At 42.9% G+C, this 22,709-nt stretch overlaps 1 protein-coding gene across 1 annotated transcript in view; it reads left to right on the top strand.

Annotated features, from left to right (window-relative positions):
• AADACL3 (arylacetamide deacetylase like 3) overlaps nt 1-22,709 on the top strand; it is a 45,563-nt gene that overhangs the window by 2,083 nt on the left and 20,771 nt on the right. Inside the window, exon 2 of the mRNA XM_040461787.1 lies at nt 6,704-6,768. The gene's annotated coding sequence lies outside the window, so the exon portion shown is untranslated. The remainder of the gene's footprint in view (nt 1-6,703; nt 6,769-22,709) is intronic.

Here is a 22,709-nt window from a genome sequence, read left to right on the forward strand (position 1 = left end):
TTTTTCCTCAGCTCACCGTCCAGGAAAAAGAGCATCAGGGTTGCTTTGCTGCAGACCCTTCTCACCACTTGGTGCATCTTGGGCCTGAGAGTCGGTGTGTGTGGGTTCTTGGTAGGCACATCCCTCCTCCCATCAGCCACCTGGTGAAGTTTTGGCTTCTGCCCTGCATTTTCCTGTTGACAATGAAATGGGTAAAGTTTTGCTTAAGGCCCACATCCTGCTAAGGGGATGAGAACCTGAGGTCAGATAAGAGGGGCTTAGGGAGGGCAATGCATAGGGCTACATAGGATAACAGTGCTGGCTAATGTTTATTGAGCATCTATTATGTGCCAGGCACTGTACTGAGGGCTTGTTAAAGGAAAGACAATGGCCTATACAGTGACCATCAAAATGAGCTCTGAATTCACTTATTTGTCAGGCAAGGGAGCCATCGACAGTGAAGAAATTCATGGAGAATTTAACTATGGGAAAGAATTAGGAGTTTGTATACACTGGAAACTGAGAAGGGGGCGTGTATGTTGGTCCTGCCTGGGTAGGGCAGAATGAGTCTGCAATTCCAGACCCAGGCATTGCTCATGTGAGCAAATATATTGTTCGTTGGTTAGGAAAGAGCCTTTGGTGTGGGAGATGAGAGTCCAAGATGCTGGGACAGCTCAGAGTTCATGGCTGTTCCTCAGTTTTGGATGGTTAGAGCCACAGTCATGAAACTAGGTGTTGGATTTTAGTGTCTCCCTGGCAAGCATTACCACCAGTGGAGTTTGTTTTTCATGGCATAGGAGAGGAAAAACATTCTTGCTGTATGCCTTAGCTTCTGCACCTGGATCCTGGAAGTTAAACTAACAGAAGACAGGTTCCAGGAGAAAAGGCATACATGTTTTGTTTGATATTAATATTTTTACATGGCATGGGGGGTCTTTTTAGAAAGAAGGCAAAACCCTAAAGAAATGGTTAGGCCAGAAAGCTTATGTACTATTGTTTGACAAAGAACAATACATTGCAGAGAAGTGACAAGACAAAGGAAGGAGGGTCAGGCTTTTAGGGGCAGCAGACAATTGGAAAGCAAATGTATGGAGCTAATGAACAAGACAGTCGGGTGTTTTACTGAGCTTTGTTATCATCTGGCAGTGCCTCTGGGCTGATGCGGGTCTATGGTTATCTTCTGCTCTCCTTCCTGGTGTGAGAGAGAGGAGGAGAGAGATCTACACAAAGGAGAATTTGTGTCCTACATTGAGGCAAATGGGGGAAGAGCAGAGAGCTGTTTTGGGGTCACTGCCTTTCAGTTGTCTTCAGCTCACAGAAGCCCTTATGCCAAAGTGGCCCCTTTTGGGGTGGCATCTTCTGATCCCCTACAATAGTCTTTGTGTATTTATTTTGACTTAATTTCCTGAGTCTGATAATATTATCATTCTTCTTTGTCAGAGTAAGCAGCTCATCCAAAGTCAACAGCTATTTGGGCGTAGAGCTAGGACTTGAACCCTGGTGTTCCAGCTGAGGAACATTAAGCAGTTCTTTTTATACCAAACTGAAGGCAAAGTAGGTTCTGTGTTCTTCAAGGGGGTGCATGAGGTGGATCTGTGTTGAGTAGCATCCTGTGTGATGGGGTCAGAGTGGCATTTCTCAACAGGGGCAAGGGTGTTAAGCCCCCAGGGGACATTTGGCAATATCTGGTGATGTTTTTGGTTGTCACCCCTGAGGAGACCCTACCAGCATCTGGTAAGTAGAGGCTAGAGGCCAGGAGGTTGCTAAACATCCCAACAGTGTGCAGGACGACCCCCACAAGAGTTGTTTGGTCCCAAATGCCAAGACCACCCAGGTTGAGAAACCCTAAGTAATAAAAACAGGTCATATGGATCTTGTTTTGAGGTTGGAGAGACTAGTTGGGTTCACATCCCTTTCTACTGGACACCCTTGAGCTCTACTGAGTCACAGCTTCCTCAACAGAAAATGCCCACCTGGAAAGTTCGTTGTTGAAAGGAAAGGAAATAATGTAAATGGCCTGCACACTGCCACTGTGCAGGTGGGTGACATGGCCTTACTTCCTGGCCTGGACAGTGAGGTGACTCGGGAAGGTTGTGAGGGACAAAGGAGCAAAGATGTTCCATATAAGATGGAAGGAGGGGGGCACCTGGGTGGCTCAGTTGGTTGAGCATCCTACTTCGGCTCAGGTCATGATCTCACGGTCTGTGAGTTTGAGCCCCATGTCAGGCTCTGTGCTGACAGCTCAGAGCCTGGAGCCTGATTCTGATTCTGTGTCTCCCTCTCTCTCTGCCCCTCCTTTACTCATGCTCTGTCTCTCTCTCTCTGTAAAAAATAAATAAACATCAAAAAAAATTTAGTAAGAAGGAAGGAGGGATGGCAGGCCAGCTATGGAAAGTAAAGACACATTCTAATATTTGTTAATTCTCATGCCAAAGCCTGACTTAAAAGTTGAGGCATCTGTGGACAATGGAGAGATGGCTGAATTAGCCAGCTGAACTCTAAATGTGCTAGCTGCTAGCTGGGTGACTCAGAACAAGTTTCTTAACTACTCTGGAACATGGTGTTCTCACCTTTTTGATTTTGAACTTTCTGCCTTTGATGGAAGAACCAAAGCTGGAGCTGATTTCATTTTGCTGCTCACTTTTTGGCTGTGGGAAGGGTCCCTTTTGGGATCTGTTGCACATCCATGTTTATCCTCTCTTTTGTTTGGACTCAGCTAATCAGTCTTCTACTCAGTGAACACTGACCGGGCACCTGCCCTATGCAGGGCATTATGTTGAATGAAGGGCATGGGAAGGGTCATCTGGAAATGAGTACCAGAAGTGCCAAGGGCTTGCCACTGGCCCTGCCAGCCCAGTCCCAGGACAGGGCCCAGGAAACCCTCTGTTCCCAGGACAAACTGAGAAAGGAAACAAACAAACAAAAAATGAGCCATCTTCCAGCATTCTTTTTTTTTTTTTTTCCAACGTTTATTTATTTTTGGGACAGAGAGAGACAGAGCATGAACGGGCGAGGGGCAGAGAGAGAGGGAGGCACAGAATCGGAAACAGGCTCCAGGCTCTGAGCCATCAGCCCAGAGCCCGACGCGGGGCTCAAACTCACGGACCGCGAGATCGTGACCTGGCTGAAGTCGGACGCTTAACCGACTGCGCCACCCAGGCGCCCCCCAGCATTCTTAAATAAATGTAAAGATGTAGGTCCCTGAGTCGAGGGCCTTGCAAGGATTCCACTGTGGGAGTATAGAATAGTAGAATTATATATCATTCAACAAGTATGTATTGAGCCCATGCTCTGGGCCAGGCCCTGCTCGAGGTTCTGGGAACATGGTGGAGAAAAAAAGGACAGAAAAATCTCACATGGAGCTTACTTGCTAGTGGGTATGTGGGTAACCAATGAGTGCACTCAGCTGCCCACTAAACTAGACAGTGCTGGGTGGGGCAGGATACAATGGAGAAGAAAAGACCGACAGGAGGATGGAAATACCTGGCCTGGGAGGGCTTTGGTTGGAGGGGGCACTTTGAGCAATTGGCCAAGGAGGTAGGGAGTCACCCACATGAGTCTCTTAGAGGAAGAGTGGTCCAGGAACATGTTCATTTGGGGGATGGCAAGGCCAGCGTGGTTAAGACAGAGTGGAAGGGGCAGGGAGGGCTGGGGTGGGGAATTGGGTAGGGTCTGAGGATGCTCAAAAGTCTTTGGTGTTTTCTTGAGTGAGATGGGAAACCACGTGGAGGGGCCACAGGTAGATATACACCAACTACAGTCAGCTCCCTGTGCTTTGCATCAGCTTTGAGCCATGACCCTGTTTGCAGAATAACTGATTCAGCTCCTTAATTCAGTCCCAGCCATGGCTGATCAACTAGTTTCTGTGGAACATCAGTGGCCAACACACCTTTTCCATCTTCACAAATCAAAAGTTAACCTTACCGAGGGCTTACCTTTGGCCTTGTACCCTTGAGCATTGCCTCTATCCCATTCAGAAGTGTCATGCTGAGTTCCCTCCAGGCACATAGGAGATGATCAAGAAATCACAGGAAAGGTAACTAGCCTTTGCAGAGTGCATTGTATGGCAAGTTACAGAAATAAATCTATTTAATCCGCTCAGACACCCTTCGAGGTACATTTAATTACTTCCTTTGTTGGTAGAATAACTGAGAGGAAAATGCAGTTGGTTTAGGTCGGGAAGAAGTGGGAGTTAAATACAGATCTTCCAGCTTGCAAAGTCTGTGCTGCAAAGAGCCTAAGTCAAGGGCAAATTCTGGGTCAGCCCTTTGGCTTTGCTATAGACCATGAATGGAGGAAGCAGCCCATGAAGGCAAAAGTGCTTATGGTCCATGAAAGTCATCACGGTGTCCCCAGGCCTAGAAAATAGCAGCTTCCACAAATGTTTATTGACTGAATGGAAAAGGAAAAATGAAGACACCAAAGTGCTTTGGAAGTGAGGTGTTGGGTGATCAGAAATGAGTTAAGAGCCCACACAGAATCAAGACTAACTGGACCAAGAGGGTTTTGTACAGAGGCCAAGGGGAAATTTTGTACAGAGGCCAAGGGGAGTCCAATAAGAAGGAATCACTCCCTCTTCTTTTTTTAAAAAAGTACTTATTTATTTATTTTGAGAGAGAGAGAGAGCACGTAACTGGGAGAAGGGCAGAGAGAGAGAGAGAGAGAATCTCAAGCAGGCCCTCTACTGTCAGCACAAAGCCCAATTGGGGCCCAAACCCATGAACTGTGAGATCATGATCTGACCTGAAACCAGGAGTTGGAGGCTTAACCGGGAGACTGAGCCACCCAGACACCCCATTCCCTTTTCTTTCTTGTTCACATCCACCCCACTTCTTAGAGCTATATAAGCAAATTTGTTAATCCATCCTCCAGAGAGGAGAGCCAATTCAGAGTACATCCAAAATAGTGGTTTTGTCTTTGAAAGAAAACTCACTTGAAACAGGGCAGCAGTCTGGGCAGTACCAGTTGAATGAAAAAAATAGCTTCATCCTGAAACCAATCAAGAGCTCTCTCTCCTTCCCCCTCTCATATAGGAGCATATTTTTGAGAAGCTGGGAATTTGCTCAATGCCCAGATTTGTCTGTTTTGTACATGATAACATGAAAATCAAAAAAGGATCCCAAACCATACCCATGAGTCAGTTCCAGCCCAAGGTGGTGTCCCCCAGCCCCACCAAAGCGCCATCTTCTAGCCTAGAGGGGGCAGGGTATTCAGGAGCCCATGTAAGGTGCTTCCTCACCCAGCTTCATAGAGGAAAGTCCTTATCTGCTAGCACATAGTAGTTACTTAACAAGTATTGGCGATGCCTGGGTGGCTCAGTTGGTTAAGCGTCTAACTCTTGATTTTGGCTTAGGTCATGATCTCGTGATTCATGACATCGAGACTCGCATCAGGCTCTGAGCTAACAGAGAGGAGTCTGCTTGGGATTCTCTCTGTGCCTCCCTATCTCTCTCTCTCTCTGCCCCTCCCCTGCTCACTCTCTCTCTCTTTCTCCCTCTCTATCAAAATAAATAAATAAACTTAAAAAAAGAAACAAGTATTTGTCAGATGGATGAATAAGTGAATGAATGAAGAGTATCTTTTACCAGCCTATCCTCTCTACATTCATTGAGTCAATGCCAGTAGTGCCTTAATAGAATTAGGCCATTCAGAATAATTTATCAATAGGCTCCAAATTTTTTATCTGCAATTCCAATATCAAGACAGCTGGGAAAACAGAATTTTTTTCATAACATGCCTGGTAGCCAAATTTGACCTGAGCTCATTTGTTGGCTTATTTAGATTTAAATTGGGATGAGGATACTTGTTGCCCTAACTTATTCCACTTAGGTGAATGCTCATAGATTTGCTGCAGAAATACTGATGTGTGTAATAATGGAATTATTTTCCTGTGTTCCACTGGGATGATATATACTATACAGTTTATGCACTGTTTATGTCATCTTGTTATAAATATTAGATCATCAGACACACATAAGAAATCACAATGAGCCATCACTCTGCTCCTACCAGGTTGGCTAAAATAAAAAATAGTGATAACCTCAAAAGTTGGCAAGGATGCAGAGACACTGGATCACTCATTTCGTTGTTCGTGGAAATGTAGCATGGTACAGCCTTTCTGGAATACCCAGCATTAGAGGGCTTTAAAAAAATACAAAGCCAAAATGTATAGCTGTAACAACCTGAACTTGCTGAACAGAGAGTCAGCATTTGATGATCTTGGCTTTTGGATCTTTCTTTTTTGGTCTCCATCAGCAATGAACATTGTTTCTTTTAAATTCTCATGAGCTTTTTAACCTTTATTTTAATAACCAAGTTCCAAACAACTCCAGCAAAGGAAGAGCTGTGTCTTTTGAGTAGCACCTTTTTCCTTTACCATTTGTTGGTTCCCCATCAGTCCTTGTCATAACCATCGTGGATCTGATGTAAATCCCCCTCCCCCATTAATGGACACAACAGAGCCCACTGAAGTTGGGAAGCATCCTCTATAAGAGAAAGCTTTGACCAGGTTCTATTCAGATGCTTATGCAAGGAGCTCATAGACAGAAGACAGATGTAAGCTTTAGCCTGACAAGGAAACCATTGATTTTTGCCCCATTTTCAACCTTACAAAAAATACTTATGAAGTGTCTGTGGCATGTCCTGTGCCAGGCACTGTCCTGGCTCCAGGATATAGGGCCAGGTAAAACCAAACTGGGTCTATTGGTTATCCTTTGTTTTTCAGATGTTTACTATGAGCCATGTGTTCATTTATCCAAAGGGATGAGACTACGCACCTCTGTCACTTGGGTGCGTGAAAAAGCATGCGCCAGGTGAGGTGCTGATGGGCAAGGAGGGCTGGGGAGGGAGGAAGGAGCTCAGGTCTTCTTGTTTGGGCCCCAGGCAGGGTTGATCTGGCTTCCTACACCCTGCAGTCAACAGCCGCAGACCAAATCATCAGGGAAAGGTATGGTTAGGTCAGTTCAGAAAAGGAAGAGTAAAGAGGAGGGATTTCCCCTACAGGAGGCTGAAGAAAGCTGAAGTCAGTCAGCAGCACAGGACTCTGAGCAGGACAGCCAGACTAGGACAGGAGCCTGGGCCCCATGAACAGGATTGCGTCAGGATGATGAGGGATTCATCAGGGGCCCTCAGAAACCTCTGGGTCCAACTCCCTCGTTTTCCAGGAAGGCTTCTGGGATTGGGGGGTGAGTGAAGGGTCTTGTCCTCATAGCCACCAGTGGCAAAGACGAGACTAGAAGCCATGTTTCCTGATTCCTAGAATACAGAGGGATTTTCCTTCTGTGCTTTGTCTCTTTTGCCATGGGAGGTGTTTCCATGGGTGTCCGTATTTTTAAGGGTGATAGATGACTAGCCAGACTGATAAGCATATGGATAACCACAAGACCGCTGAAAGGGGTGGCTGGTAGTGGTAAGACGGGCTAGTTCTCTAAGGACAATATGCAAAGTAACCAATAATCACCGTTGAAATAACATGACACAGAGGTAGACCATCTTTGCTAACTAATCCTGAATGAGACATGGTGCAGTGGAAAACATCTGGCTACACCACCTGTGCAGGGAAGAGTTCAAGTCCTGGTTCTGCTCTAAAACACAGGTGGCCCTGGGCAATGACCTACTTGGTTCAACCATATACATTGTTGAACATATATGTGCCAGGTACTGTCTGATGGTGAGTTATGAAGCAGACAAAACTTCCTGGCCCGTGGGGACTCCCCTCCCAGAAGGTTCCTGGATAGTTGTTGTGGGTGAAGCCATCACAAGTTGGGGACATTTTCTCAAGCTTTGAAGAAAGACTCCTTTGTTAAATTGTTATCTGAGCCAGAAAGGTGCAATCTGTTGACACTAATCACTAGACCTCCCTCATGGGAGTGGATGGCTGGTTCTGGGAGTCTAATTTAGGCTGAGAAAAGTTATAAGGGAGTAAAGTCAGAGTAGCCTATTGCTACGTGATCTTGGGTCTCCCTGAGACTCTCCCTGAGTCTCACTTACTTTTTTTGTCATTGGGTCTTTTTTTGGGTCAACGTCTTATAGGGCCATGGTGAGTATTAAATAAGAAAACAAATACCAAGGACTCTGTTTCCTTTCCCTCCAACATTATATTATGACCTAGGGGATTTCACAGGGGAACCCAGCCAGCACAGGTCCAGATGAAGGCAGAGAAGGCTGGGACTCAGAATTCAGCCAGACAGAAAACAAGCTGAGGTAACAGGTGGCTGATTTCCAAGGAAGGTGTTACAGATGAAGGCAAAACCAGACAGGGAGTAGATGACCAGTCACATGGACAGGGATCAGTTCTGGGAAGTCAGCTGGGTCAGCGAAGGGTAGGAAGTGTGCACATGTGGTTGAGCAGACAAGTGGACAAGTCTAGAAAACCCAGTTGAGGCAGGGATCAGGGACCCAGTTGGACCAGGCACTTGATATGGGAGTTCATGAATCCAGAGGTGGAAGCTGCTTCCTGATGTGTTTATGTGGCAGCCACATGCACCCACCCATCCACCACCTGTCACTTCCACCTGCAGGATGTCAGCTTCTGTCACTTGTCTCCCTACAGGGAAGGAAGCAGGCAAATGCCAAGGACAGAGAAGCTGGGGGTTGGAAGCTGGGTCCACCAAAGGAAACCAAAGGGACTGAGCCTTTGGAAGGCAGAACAGAGAGAGCATCTGGGGTGCAGGTAAACCACAAACCTCCCCCAGGGCTTCAGAGAGTGATTCAGGGGGGGACAATGATGGTGAACAGGAAAAGACACATGGCTCCAGCAACAAGGGAGGGACCTCAACCCCATGCCTGTCTTTCTGGGCGGTGGCTTTCCTTCCTGACTCTGGTCAAAGACTATTCCATTTGGTCAGGCCGCAGGCAGATGACTGGGAGGATGGGCGAGCACTGATTGGCTAGAAGTGGGGATGCGGGAGGCAGGGTGAGGTGGAGAGTTGGTTTACATGTGGTGCTCTTAGGCAAGCCCCTATCAGTTGAGGAGGCCAGCTGGAACTCTGGTGAAAAACTGCCTGGTTTTGCAGTCTTGGCTCCATTGTTATTTCCTTGTGACCTTGGGCAAGTTATTTAACCTCTCTGGGGCTCAGTTTTGTCGTCTTCAAAATGGAGGTAATGATAGCACTTACCGCATCGTATGTGCTCAGTTAAGCTTCAGAGTCATTACCAATATCATCGTCATCATGATGTCTTCATAAAACTTGAACTTGCCCTTGAGTTGACTAGGATCCTTATCATGGTTACGCTAGTGAAACCAAGCCTGTGCCAAGGAGGTTTTAGTCATGCAAGAGTCTCTTTCTCTTTCTCTGTTTGTTCAAATGAAGGTGGGCAGGACCTCCTGTGGTCCCAGCACTTAACTCCTTGTTCTAGCAATTTTCTATTGTTGGTGGGGGTCTTCTATGTCTCCTCCTTCACTGGGAAGGCTTCTCTGTCTCCAAATGCTTGTCTTCCCCTCCTTGTCCAGCAGACCACCCTCCATACAGTTGGGTCAATAGAAATAAGCTGGTGTTCAGAATGTTAAAAATTATAATAATGTCATATATGGAATGACAACTTCTAAGAGGGATTTGAAATATAGCAACATCCCCCTTTTTAGTTATGGAACCTTTTTATCTAATGAAAGTGAACACGGCACCCTGATGTATAAAACAGAGAAAAGCAGAGTTGTCTGGCTGAAGTCTAGATAGGAGGTCTGCCTAGTCAGCCTCTCCCTTGAACCCAGACCAGCCCCAGAGCCCCTTGAAGCATGGTTTATAATCACCAAAAATGACCGACTGAAACAAGACAAAGTTAGCAAAACTCATCTCCATTTCTGTTTATGGAACATCAAGTTTCTTTTCTAAGCCTTAGGTTCTTGCCTTTGGCTTTTCATTGCAATGGCTTTCTCCACAACCATCTCAGTCACTAACTGGCCAAGAGGCTTCTGTGCTGTATGTACCCTTAGGAACCTTGTCTCCTTCATGAATGCAAAGGATAGAAATAGCTGTGCCTGGGGCTCCCCTACCACTTGGTGGCAGTGTACTCTAAAATAATTTCTAAATTTATTTAATTTGTAATTTAAACCTAATTATAGGTTTAAATTCATTAAAAAATTTTTAAAAAATGTTTATTTATTTTTGAGAGAGAGACAGAAACAGAGAGAGACAGAGAGACAGAGTGTGAGTGGGGGAGGGGCAGATAGAGAAGGAAACAAAAAATGCGAAGTAGGTTCCAGGCTCCAAGATGTCAGCACAGAGCCTGACACAGGGCTCAAACTCAGGAACCATGAGATCATGACCTGAACCGAAGTCAGACAATTAACCAACTGAGCTACCGAGGTGCCCCTACAGGTTTAAATTTCTAAGGAGAATATGTTTTGAAAGTTGATTCTGCAACCTCAAATTAGAAATAATAGCAGTAAGATGACAGAATGATACACAAGATGACAAATTTTGTTAGGTAAGAGAGTGTATGGAGGTAAGAAAGTTTCATCACCTGAGTAAGGAGCAGATTTTGAGGGAGAGAATCCAGATGACTATGAGGCAGCATGCAGGCATACTGGTCATAGGAAAAGGTCATAGGAAAACTTCTAACCCACAGGTTTGTTCAAGGTCAGCCATGTGTGCTGTGGAAAATTACCCTGATGCAATGTAGCCCCAAATACTAGCAGGCAGGGAATTCTGAAGGTCACTGAACAGAAAGGCTCACAGACCAAATTAAGATGGTGTAGTCACATGGTTTAAATCCATTTAAAACACAGCAAGAGGCAAGGGGAAAGTTAACCCACATAGAATAAGGTGCCAGAAGGTAGAAACTTTATACCTACTCTACCCTGGGTCGTTCAATATCCATATATCCTATCTGTATGCTACATGTGTCTTCCCCTCTGCTGGTGTGGTTAAAAAGACCAGGGGGGTTCCAACAGATGGAGGGGGCCTAGAACCAAGATACATATGTCATGGGGGAGAAATGGGAACAGTTAAACCTGGCCCCAGCAGTAGTTCATCCATTAGCTTGCTGAGTAGCTGTGAATTGTATCTGCATTCTTTGGGAGAGGACATGTACAGCCAGAATGGGGCCATGTTTGGCGTTACCAGTGGGAGACCAATATAGGATGATGTGGCTGTCAATCCAGACACAGCATGCTCATGACTTACGATTTAATCTTTCCATCCCCTTCTTTTTATAAGTGAAATTTTGTTTGTTCCATCAAATATTTTGTTTATCCACTCTATTTTTAATATATTATACAGTTACTGTCTTACTTCTATCTTGAATGTGTGATACAAATTCTTCCTGTGTCTCCAAGCTCCTCCTTTATTCGTGATCTCTATTTAACAGTCCCAATGTGTTTTATCCATGTCTAAAGTTACCAGCTTACTTTCCATCTATGCTTCACCCTTCTTATGGGTTTCATACATCCTGTTTCTCTCTCTCTCTCTCTCTCTCTCTCTCTCTCTCTCTCTCTCTCCCCTCTGGTGCAGAATTGAATATTCCTAAATGATAAAGCAAACACCCATTACCCCAAGTTCCTCTTTCCAATCTTTACAATAAGTAAGAATTTTTGCCCAGTCTGTCCTGCAGGAATGCATTTTCAGGTATTTTCAAAAATCATATGATGGGAAATCATTAAAATGTGAGTGGGTCAAGAGAAGCGAAGGGAGGGCATTCAGTGGCTGCTATAAGCTTTGTGATATGTGGGCTGTGGTGGTTTTTTGGAAAGCGATGAACTTGGCCTTGGAGTTAGATTTGGATTGAATTGGATTTAGATCAAATTGGATTCATATTGAATTGGATTTGAATCCCAGTTATTTCTGCCTCTGAATGTGGACCAAGTGCTTAATTAAATGCAGCTTCTCTTTCCTCATCCATGAAAATAGAATTAATAGTGTTTCTAGTTCTGGAGCTCTCCCCACCCCCACCCTGCCTCCAGCAGTCAAAAGCTCATTGGGGCCTGAGGCAACATAAAGGAGACAAAAGCTGCAGAATCTGAAGAGATTTGAGTCCAAGATGGTTTCAAAGAAATAAAATTCCCACAGATCTCCTGTGTATTGTCTCTAGACTTTTCCCAATTTCATCACCTTTCATTTCCACCAGCAATTTCTACTTGACAATATTATCCTACAATAAACAACCAAAGCAGCCAGAGGATGCATTTTCCCTGGTATCCTTGTCACGTATCATCATTCATTCATCCATTCAGTGATTATTTATTGAGCATCTACTCTGTGCATTAGATACTAGGGATACCACAGAGAGTGAAAAAGACATGGGTGCTTGCCGGAACTGTAATTTCCTTGTGGAGACAGAAAATAAGCAGAAAAGCAAACACATGTAATTCCAAATTCTAGCATGACTGGAAGGGAAGGTGTAGGGAGCCATTATTGAAAATGTTGAATAGAAATTGATATAGACGTGTTTGAGATCTAGGATCTAATGGCCCAGGGATGGCTTGGGTGTGAGGGTGGCAGGAATGCACAGCACCATGGAGAACTCTGGGGATTCTAGCAGAAGCAATGAGACAGGAATGAAATGGAACAGAGAAGCACATGTCAAGAGGGCAGAAACTCTGGAGAGAGTTAGGGGCTAAAGGTATGAATGTCCACGGTGGTCCTTACAGCCGTGGGAGTGCAGATTGTTGAGGAAGAGAAAAGAAGGAGTTCTAGGACTGATCCCTAAGCCCAAAGTTGGGAAGGAAGTGGAGGAGGAGGGAGAGGAGGGAAGGAGCCTACCCTTTCACAGTCCATGGTTTACAAGATCAACAGGTAAGTCTTGGCTAGAATCCTCAGTACAAGCCATATGTAGAACTCAAGACTGCATAGAGTTACCAGTGAGAGTGACTACAGGCATCAGGAGGCTGAGCTACAGGCTTTTTATCTGCTTTCTGCTCTAGGGAGGCATGGAGCTTTGCTACCCCCAGCTCCACTGGCCGAATGAGACCCACTGCCCGGTGCCATGTAGGCCACCCATAGTCTGAGTGTGTCTGGAGGCCCAGCTGATGGTCACTGTCAGTAAAACCTTCTTGACACTGTGAAGCTCACCAAACTGGCAGACCTCACCTGAGGCCCTGAGACCCGTGAGCCCAAAGGAAAGGAAGAAAGGAAGAAAGGAAGAAAGAAAGAAAGGAAGAAAGAAAGAGGAAGAAATTAAATAAATAAACAAACAAACAAACAAACAAACAAACAAATAAATAGGTAGGATCTACATACCATATGAAAATAACATGAGTTTCTCTTAAGAAAGCCATAAAGTGCAAAATTTGGGCAAAGATAGTTGAAAACAAATGGTCTAGGACAAAGAGCAAACTCAGACTCTTTTACTTTTGGCTAGAGAAAAATCCAACCCCAGTGACTAGGGGAGGAAGTGAATTTAGGTCTTCCCTCCAAATCTTTCATCTTCAAGCTAGGCAACCAGCACGAGGCATTCCAATGCTAGCTCCCTAATGAGTCCTCTTTATGTTTCTCAACAAGCAATGCTCACGATGTATGATGCTATGAGGATAGAACAAATCATCAAAGTACCTGGTACAGTGCTTGGCTGGCCCGTTAATGGAGGTCAAGGGGGACATGAGTTTTCCCTCTTCCAATGCAGGATAAAAGATGGCTCCTGGTGGTTGGAAGTATTAGTAAGAAGAGAGATGGTGATGTTGATCATTAGTCTTTGATTCCACCCCAGATTCCAGGAAGTCCCTGAAAGTTCCTGTCTGGGAGAGATGGTATTTTGAATGGCATTCATTTGTGGACAAGAGGAAATGAGGACAAGATTAGGGAAGTGGCCAGACTCTAATGACATACCTTGAGAGCTTCAAGGAAAGAAGCTGTCTTCAAGGAGTCTGGAATGTTTAGGGAGGAAGCCCGTCTGGTGAGCACAGAGATCCTTAACTTAAAACATTCACCTCTTGTTGCCGGTGATGACATCATCCATCTCTCCCCCAGAACTTGTCTTGTGAGCCCTGAGTGTGATGTCCTTTGAGATGACACTCTAATGTATAAGAAGAGGATGGGAGACCAATGGGTACCAGTGGCTTGGTGCCACGTTGAGGGTGGCTTTCATGGAGCCATCAATACTGTGGCATTAATTGGGCTTCTTTCCATTGTGCTGAGGAGATTATGAATGTTGCTGCCAGTGTCATAATAAATCTGTGAATGTTTCTCCCCTTCACCAAAGCCAAGAATAGGAGCTCTCCATCTATGATGGCAGGTCCTTTTCTCCTGCTCTGATTGGAAGATGTCTGTGCTCTCTACACAGAGAGTTGCTGGTGATAGAACACAATGCCAATGGGTCCCACCTTCTCTAACCCTCTGTGGACAACAATTGCAAAGATAAAGGAGAAATTGTCACTGTTAACAGCTGGGTTAGAGCCCTGCTTCTCAAATAGTGGCCCCTGGGCCAGCAGCACCATCATTGCCTGGGAGCTTGTTAGAAATGCAAAATCTGAGGCCCCTTGCAGATCTACTGAATCAGAATCTGCATTTTTAACCAGATTCCCAGGTGATTCATGTACTCATGACAGTTTGAGCCACATTACCCCTGGGGAAAGAGAAAGGCACTGAAATCAGACAGGCCTTGGTGAGCTCTGACTCTGTAGATTCATTGGTCAACTTTGAGCAAGTTATTTATCTGCCCCTGGCCTCGGCTTATCTCTAAAAGGGGGAAATAACATGCTTTTCTCAGATCAATCTTTTTTTTTTTTTTTAATATAGAAAAAAATGTGGGGGGTGGGGGGGGGGGGGGGGGGGGGGGGTGGGCCTAGATGAGTGGTGGGTATTAAGGAGGGCACTTGTTATGATGAGCACTGGCGGTTGTATGATGAATCACTGAACTCTACTTTTGAAACCAATATTGCACTGTTTATTAACTAACTAAAATAAAAAAAAAACACCCTTAAGATCAGTCTTTTTTATTGTGGTAAAATATATATAACATAAAAATTCACCACTTGGGGCACCTGGGTGGCTTGGTCAGTTAGGCGTTTGACTCTTGATTTTGGTTCCAGTCGTGATCTCATGGCCTGTGAAATTGAGCCCTGAGTCGGGCTCTGCACTGGACAGCATGGAGCCTTCTGGGATTCTCTCTCCCTTTCTCTCTGTGCCCCACCCCAATCTCTAATAAACAAACAAACAAACAAACAAACAAACAAACATTTAAAAAGCCACCTCTTTAAACTGTGCAATTAGGTGGCATTCCATGCATTCACATGTCGGGTAACATTCACCACTGTTTCATTCCAGAACACTTTCATCACCCCCAAAAGGACACCCTGTACGTTAAGCTATCATTTCCATTCTGTCCTCCCTCCAGCCTCTGTTAATTTTCTTTCTGTTCCTATGAACTTGCTCACTCTGGTTATTTCATATAAATGGAATCATATAATATATAGCCTTATACTTCTGGCTTTTTTCAACCTGGTCTTTAAAAAGAAAAAAAAAATGTTACCAGAGGAGAATAAATCTAGAGAAAAGTGCACAAATCCTAAGTGTACTGTTCAATGCATTTTTGCACCAACTACACCCAGGTAATCACTACCCAGATTTAAAAAAACAGCATTTCAGTGTCCTAGAAGCCCCCTTCCTGCCCTCTTTCTGCCATCATGTTTTGCCTGCTGTTGAAATTTACAAAATGGAATCATAACTGTACACTTTCATATCTGGTGCCTCTTGCTCAACATTGGTGAGATTTATCTACATTGTTTTATGTCCTTGTGCTATAGCTCCTCATTATGTGAACAAAGGACCATTTATTTATCCCTTTGACTCTTGATGGGCATCTGGGTTGTTTCCAGTTTTTAGCTATCATGAATAGTGCTGCCATAAACATTTCTGTCCATGTCTTTTAGCACACATGTTCAACTTCTGTTGGCTCAGAGTAGAATTGCTGGATCAGAGGGTACACATGTGTTCAGAATTAGTAGATGCTTCCAAACAGCTTTCCAGAACAACTGTGCCAAGTTACCAGTGTTGTATGAGAGTTTGGGGTGCTCTGTATTGCTTCCCGCACTTCTTGATATCCAGTTCTACTGGAGAGTATTAGAAGTGGTCTGTTGAAAAGGTCTCATCTGTTCTGGATGTATACAGCTACTCTACGATATGAAATAGCAACAGAGAATCCAGTAATTGTGTTTTTCAATATGGCTTTTTGTTTTATTGCCTTTCTTTAAGTTAGAAGTATTTATTTTTTTCTTTTCTTTCTTTCTTATTCCTTTTTTTTTGTTTGTTTCAAGAGTGGAATTCAGTGATTCATCACTTACATTCAATACCCAGTGCTCATCACAAGTGCCCTCCTTAATACCCATGTAGCCCATCCCCCACCCACCCCCCTCTATCAACCCTCAGTTTGTTCTCTATCATTAAGAGTCTCTTGTGGTTTGTTTCCTTCTCTCCTCCCCCCCCCATATGTTTATCTGTTTCATTTTTTAAATTACACATATGAGTGACACCATATGGTATTTGTCTTTCTCTGATTGACTTATTTCACTTAGCATAATACACTCTAGCTCCATCCATGTCATTGCAAATGGTACGATTTCATTCTTTTTGATGGACAAGTCATATTCCATTGTATATATATACTACATCTTCTTTATCCATTCATCAGTTGATGGACATTTGGGTTCTCTCCATAGTTTGGCTATTGTTGATAATGCTGCTATAAACATCAGGTTGCATTCAAATCTGTATTTTTGTATCCTTTGGGTAAATACCTAATAGGGCAACTGCTGGAACATAGGGTAGTTCTATTTTTAGTTTTCTTGAGGAGCCTCCATACTGTTCTCCAGAATGGCTGCACCTGTTTGCATTCCCACCAACAGTACAAGAGTGTTCCCTTTTCTCCATATCCTCACCAACACCTCTTGTTTCTTGTGTTGTTAATTTTAGCCATTCTGACAGGTGTGAGGTGGTATCTCATTGTGGTTTTTATTTGTATTTCCCTGATGATTAGTGATGTTGAGCATTTTTTCATGTGTCTGTTAGCCATCTGGATGTCTTTGGAAAAATATCTATTCATGTCTTCTGCCCATTTCTTAACTGGGTTGTTGTTTTTTGGGTGTTGAGTTTGATATAAGTTCTTTTTAGATTTTGGGTACTAATCCTTTGTCAGAGAGGTTATTTGCAAATATATTCTCCCTTTTAGTTTTGTTGATTGTTTCCTTTGCTGTGCAGAAGATTTTTATCTTGATCAAGTCCCAATAGTTCATGTTTGCTTTTGTTTCCTTTGCCTCCAGAAATATGTCTAGTAAGAAGTTGCTACGGCCAAAGTCAAAGAGGTTGCTGCCTGTGTTCTCTTCTAGGATTTTAGTGGTTTTCTGTCTCACATTTAGGTCTTTCATCAATTTTGAATTTATTTTTGTGTATGGGGTAAGCAAGTGGTCTAGTTTCATTATTCCACATGTTGCAGACCAATTTTCCCAACACCATGTGTTGAAGAGACTTTTTTCCATTGGATATTCTTTCCTGCTTTGTCGAAGATTAGTTGGCCATACCTTTGTGGGTCCATTTCTGGGTTCTCTATTCTGTTCCATTGATCTGTCTCTCTGTTTTGTGCCAATACCATATTGTCTTGATGAGTACAGCTTTGTAATATGGCTTGAAATTCATAATCATGATGCCTCCAGTTTTGTTTTTCCTTTTCAGGATTGCTTTGGCTATTCAGGGTGTTTTGTAGTTCCATACAAATTTTAGGATTGTTGGTTCTAGCTCTGTGAAAAATGCTGTTGGTATTTTGACAGGGATTGTATTAAATGTGTAGATTGCTTTGGGTAGTATATACATTTTAACAATGTTTGTTCTTTCAATCCATGAGTATGGAATGCTTTTCCATTTCTTTGTGTCCTCTTAAATCTCTTTCATATATGTTCTATAGTTTTCAGAGTACAGATCTTTTACCTCTTTAGTTAGGTTTATTCCTAGGTACCATATTTTCGGTGCAATTGCAAATGGGACTGATTTGTTGATTTCTTTTTCTGCTACTTCATTAATGGTGTATAGAAATGCAGCCGATTTCTGCACGTTGGTTTTATATATCCTATGACTTTGCTGAATTCATGTATTCTAGCAATTTTTTTTGGTGAAGTCTTTCAGGTTTTCTACATAGAATATCACGTCATCTGCAAGTAGTGAAAGTTTGACTTCTTCCTTGCTGGTTTGTATGCACTTTATTTCTTTTTGTTGTCTGATTGCTGATGCACCAGTACTATGTTAAATAGTACTGGTGAGAGTGGACATTCTTGTCTTGTTCCTAACCTTCGGGAGAAAGGCTCTCAGTTTTTCCCCATTGAGAACGGTATTAGCTGTGGGTCTTTCATATGTGGCCTTTATGATGATGAGGTATGTTCCATCTTTCCCTACTTTGTTGAGGGTTTTTATCAAGTATGGATGCTGTATTTTGTCAAATGCTTTTCCTGCATCTAATGACAGGATCATATGTTTCTTATTTTTTTTTTTTTATTAATGTGGTGTATCACGTGGATTGATTTGTGAAAACTGAACAAGCCCTGCAGCCCAGTAATAAATCCCATGTGGTCATGGTGAATAATTCTTTTCATGTACGGTTGAATTGGATTTGCTAGTATCTTGTTGAGAATGTTTGCATCCATGTTTATCAGGGATATTGACCTATAATTATCCTTTCTGGTGGAGTCTTTTTCTGGTTTTAGAATCAAGGTAATGCTGGCTTCGTAGATTGAGTTTGGAAGTTTTCCTTCCATTTCTATTTTTTGGAACACTTTGAGAAGAATAGGTATTAACCCTTCTTTAAATGTCTGGTAGAATTCCTCTGAGAAGCCATCTGGACCAGGACTCTTGTTTGTTGGGAGATTTTTGATTTCTGATTCAATTTCTTTGCTGGCTATGGGTCTGTTCAAATTTTCTATTTCTTCCTGTTTCAGTTTTGTTAGTTTGTGGATTTCTAGAAATTTGTCTATTTCTTCCAGATTGCCAAGTTTGTTTGCATATAATTTTTTCAAAGTATTCTTTTATAATTATTTGTATTTCTGTGGTGCTAGTTATGATTTCTTGTCTCTCATTTGTGATTTTATCTATTTGGGTCCTTTCTCTTTTCTTTTTGATAAGTCTGGCTGGGGGTTTATCAATTTTGTTCATTCTTTCAAAGAACCAGTGTTTAGGGGCACCTGGGTGGATCAGTCGGTTAAGCATCTGCCTTTGGCTCAGGTCATGATCTTATGGTTCATGGGTTTGAGCCCTGCATCGGGCTCTCTGCTATACATATGGAGCCAGCTTCAGATCCTCTGTTTCCCTCTTTTTCCCTGCCTCTCTCCTGCGTGTGCATGCTCTCTCTCTCAAAAATAAATAAATAAAAACTTAAAAAAATAACCAGAATTTAGTTTCATTGATCTGTTCTACTGTTTTTTTTTTTTTAATTTCTATATCATTTATTTCTGCTCTAATCTTTATTGTTTCCGTTCTTCTGCTGGCTTTAGACTTTATTTGCTGTTCTTTTTCTAGCTCCTTTAGGTGTAAGGTTAGGTTGTGTATTTGGGGCCTTTCTTACTTCTTGAGATAGGCCTGAATGGCAATGTATTTCCTTCCCTCTTAGGACTGCCTTTGCTGCGTCCCAAAAGTTTCGGACTGTTGTATTTTCATTTTCATTTGCTTCTATGTATTTTTTAAATTTCTTCTTAAATTTCCTGGTTAACCCATTCATTCTTTGGCAGGATGTTCTTTAACCTCCATGTATTTGAAGACTTCCCAATTTTTTTCTTGTGGTTGACTTCAAGTTTCATAGTGTTGTGATCTGAAAATATGCATGGTATGATCTTGATCTTTTTGTACCTGTTTAGGGCTGATTTGTGACCCAGTATGAGATCTATTCTGGAGAATGTTCCATGTGCACTCAAGAAAAATGTGTTTTCTGCTGCTTTAGGATGAAATGTTCTGAATATATCTGTTAAGTCCATTTGGTACGGTGTGTTACTCAAAACCATTGTTTCCTTGTTGATTTTCTGCTTAGATGATCTGTCCATTGCTCTAAGTGGGGTGTTAAAGTCCCCTACTATTATTGTATTATTATATATGAGTTTCTTTATGTTTGTTTTTAGTTGATTTATATATTTGGGTTCTTCCAAGTTGGGGACATAAATGTTTACAATTGTTAGATCTTGATGGATAGACCCTTTAATTATGCTATAATGCCATTCTACATCTCTCGTTACAGTCTTTGTTTTTTTTTTAATTAAAAAAATTTTTTAACGTTTATTTTTGAGACAGGGAGAGACAGAACATGAACGGGGGAGGGTCAGAGAGAGAGGGAGACACAGAATCTGAAACAGGCTCCAGGCTCTGAGCTGTCAGCACAGAGCCCGACGTGGGGCTTGAACTCACAGACTGTGAGATCATGACCTGAGCCGAAGTCGGACGCTTAACCGACTGAGCCACCCAGGTGCCCCTACAGTCTTTGTTTTAAAATCTAGTTTGTCTGATATAAGTATAGCTACTCTGGCTTTATTTTGACATCTATTAGCATGATAGAAGTATCTCCATCCCCTTACTTTCCATCTGCAGGTGTCTTTAGTCTAAAATGAGTCTCTTATAGGCAGAACATAGATGGATGTTATTTTCTTTTCATCCATCCTGATGCCCTATGTCTTTTGTTTAGAGTGTTTAGTCCATTTACATTTAGAGTGATTACTGAAAGATATGAATTTAGTGCCATTGTGTTGCTTGCAGAGCTGGTGTTTTTGAAAATGTTCTCTGGTCTTTTCCAGTCTTTGTTGCTTTGGTATTTTTTTTTTTTTTCCACTCAAAAAGTCCCCCTTAAAATTTCTTGCGGGGCTGGTTTAGTGGTCATGAAGTCATTTAGTTTTTGTTTGTCTGGGAAACTCTTTATCTCTCCTTCTATTCTGAATGACAGCCTTGCTGGATAAAGAACTTTTGGCTGCATACTTTTCCCATTCAGTATATCGAATATTTCCTGCCACTCTCTTTTGGCCTGCCATGTTTCAGTGGATGGGTCTTCTGCTAACCTTATATTGCTATCCCTGTGGGTTAAGGACCATTTGTCCCTAGCTGCATTCAGAATTCTCTCTTTATCTTTGTATTTTGCAAGTTTCACTATGATATGTTGTAGTGTTGACCTGTTTTTGTTGATTTTGAAGGGAGTCCTCTGTGCTTCCTGGACTTGAATGCTTGTTTCCTTCCCCAGATTTGGGAAGTTCTCAGCTATAATTTGTTCAAATAAACTTTCTTCCCCTTTTTCCCACTCTTCTTCTCCTGGGACTCCTGGGATAAGGATATTGTTTCACTTGATGGAATTATTGAGTTCCCTAAGTCTGCCCTCATGATCTAACAGTTTTCTTTCCCTCTTCTTTTCAGCTTATTTTCCATAATTTTAACTTCTTTTCTATTTTAACTTGTGACTGTGTATTTAGATCTCAGTTACAGCATTTTTTATTTTAGCCTGGCTAGTTTTTAGGTCTTTGATCTCTTCAGCAAGGGTTTCTCTGGTGTCTTCTATGCCTTCTTCAAGCCCAGCTAGTAATCTTGTGACTATTGTTTTAAATTCTTGTTCAGATATGTTGCTTATATCTGTTTTGAGCAAGTCCCTGGCTGTGAGTTCTTCTGGAACTTTCTTTTGGGTAGAATTCCTCTTTGTCTTGTCGTGTTGGCTAAGTGTCTGTCTTAGGTGTATTTTGAAAGCTTGTTATACTTCCTGCACCTGAGAGTACTACTATATTCAAAAGGGGTCATACACGGTCCAGGGCCTGGCACTTCAGGAAGTGTTTCTGGTGTCTGCTGTGTGCACTCTGCTGTTGCATTTTGGCTTTTCTTTCCCACTGTCAGTTCTCTGCAGAGCTCCTCTCTGCTTGCGTTGGGGAGTGTTTGGACCTTTAACTAGATGTGCTTTGATTTGTTAAAATAATCCTGGAAAAAAAGTGAGGGGTGGGGGAAAGCCTGATCCAAAACTGAGAGAGAGAGAGAGAGAGAGAGAGAGAGAGAGAGAGAGAAGGAAAAGGAGTGGAAAAAAAAAAAACCAACAACCCAAACAAACAACTGTAAGCCTGATTCCAAACAAAAGGAAAAGAAAAAGAAGGCTGATCAAAAAAACAAAACAAAACAAAACAAAACAAAACACCAGAAAAGGAAATGAAAAAACAAACATAAAACTATAAGCCTGACTCCAAAGAAAAAAAAAGAGATGGGGAAAAAAAAAAGTAAGCCTGGTCCTATTTCCACCAGCATTGCAGGTGACACTTTGAAGCACTCTGTTTTTCAGTACACTTGTTGCATGCAGAGTGCTGGCTGTGCTGGGCTTCTGGAGAAGCCTTCTGTGTTGGCTCTGAGTCCCGCCCCTGTAAATAAGCAGTTGCTAGGCACAGGGGTGGGGTTTGGTGTAAGCAGGTCCCGTGTCCACTGGGGGCAGCAGTGTTGCTCTCTGAAGTCCCACAGTGTTGCTGTTAGTGGGGAAATGGTGCCACCCCAATCCAATCTCTCCTCCCTGGACCAGGGATCTCACACCGCCTGCTGTTCAGCCAGCCCTCACAGAATAGTGAGCACAGTCAGTGCGCCCTGCATCATAGGTCTCCTGCAATTTTTTTTCTTTTTTTTTTTTTTTTTTTTTTTTTGGCATGGGGCTGGGATTTAAAACTTGAAATCTTAAAGGGTGCAGCACCACACTGATCCAACCCATTCCTCCAGAATGGAGCCTCTTCACACTGTGCTGATGTCCTTTGTCCCAGAAAAACAGTCCCACACCTTTGTGGTGCATGGAACCTATGGTGTAGCACCATGGAAAGCAGCAACCAGCTTATC

This window comes from Herpailurus yagouaroundi, unplaced genomic scaffold (genome assembly GCF_014898765.1).
Source record: "Herpailurus yagouaroundi ecotype Mexico unplaced genomic scaffold, PumYag 77, whole genome shotgun sequence".
NCBI classification, from domain to species: Eukaryota; Metazoa; Chordata; class Mammalia; order Carnivora; family Felidae; genus Herpailurus; species Herpailurus yagouaroundi.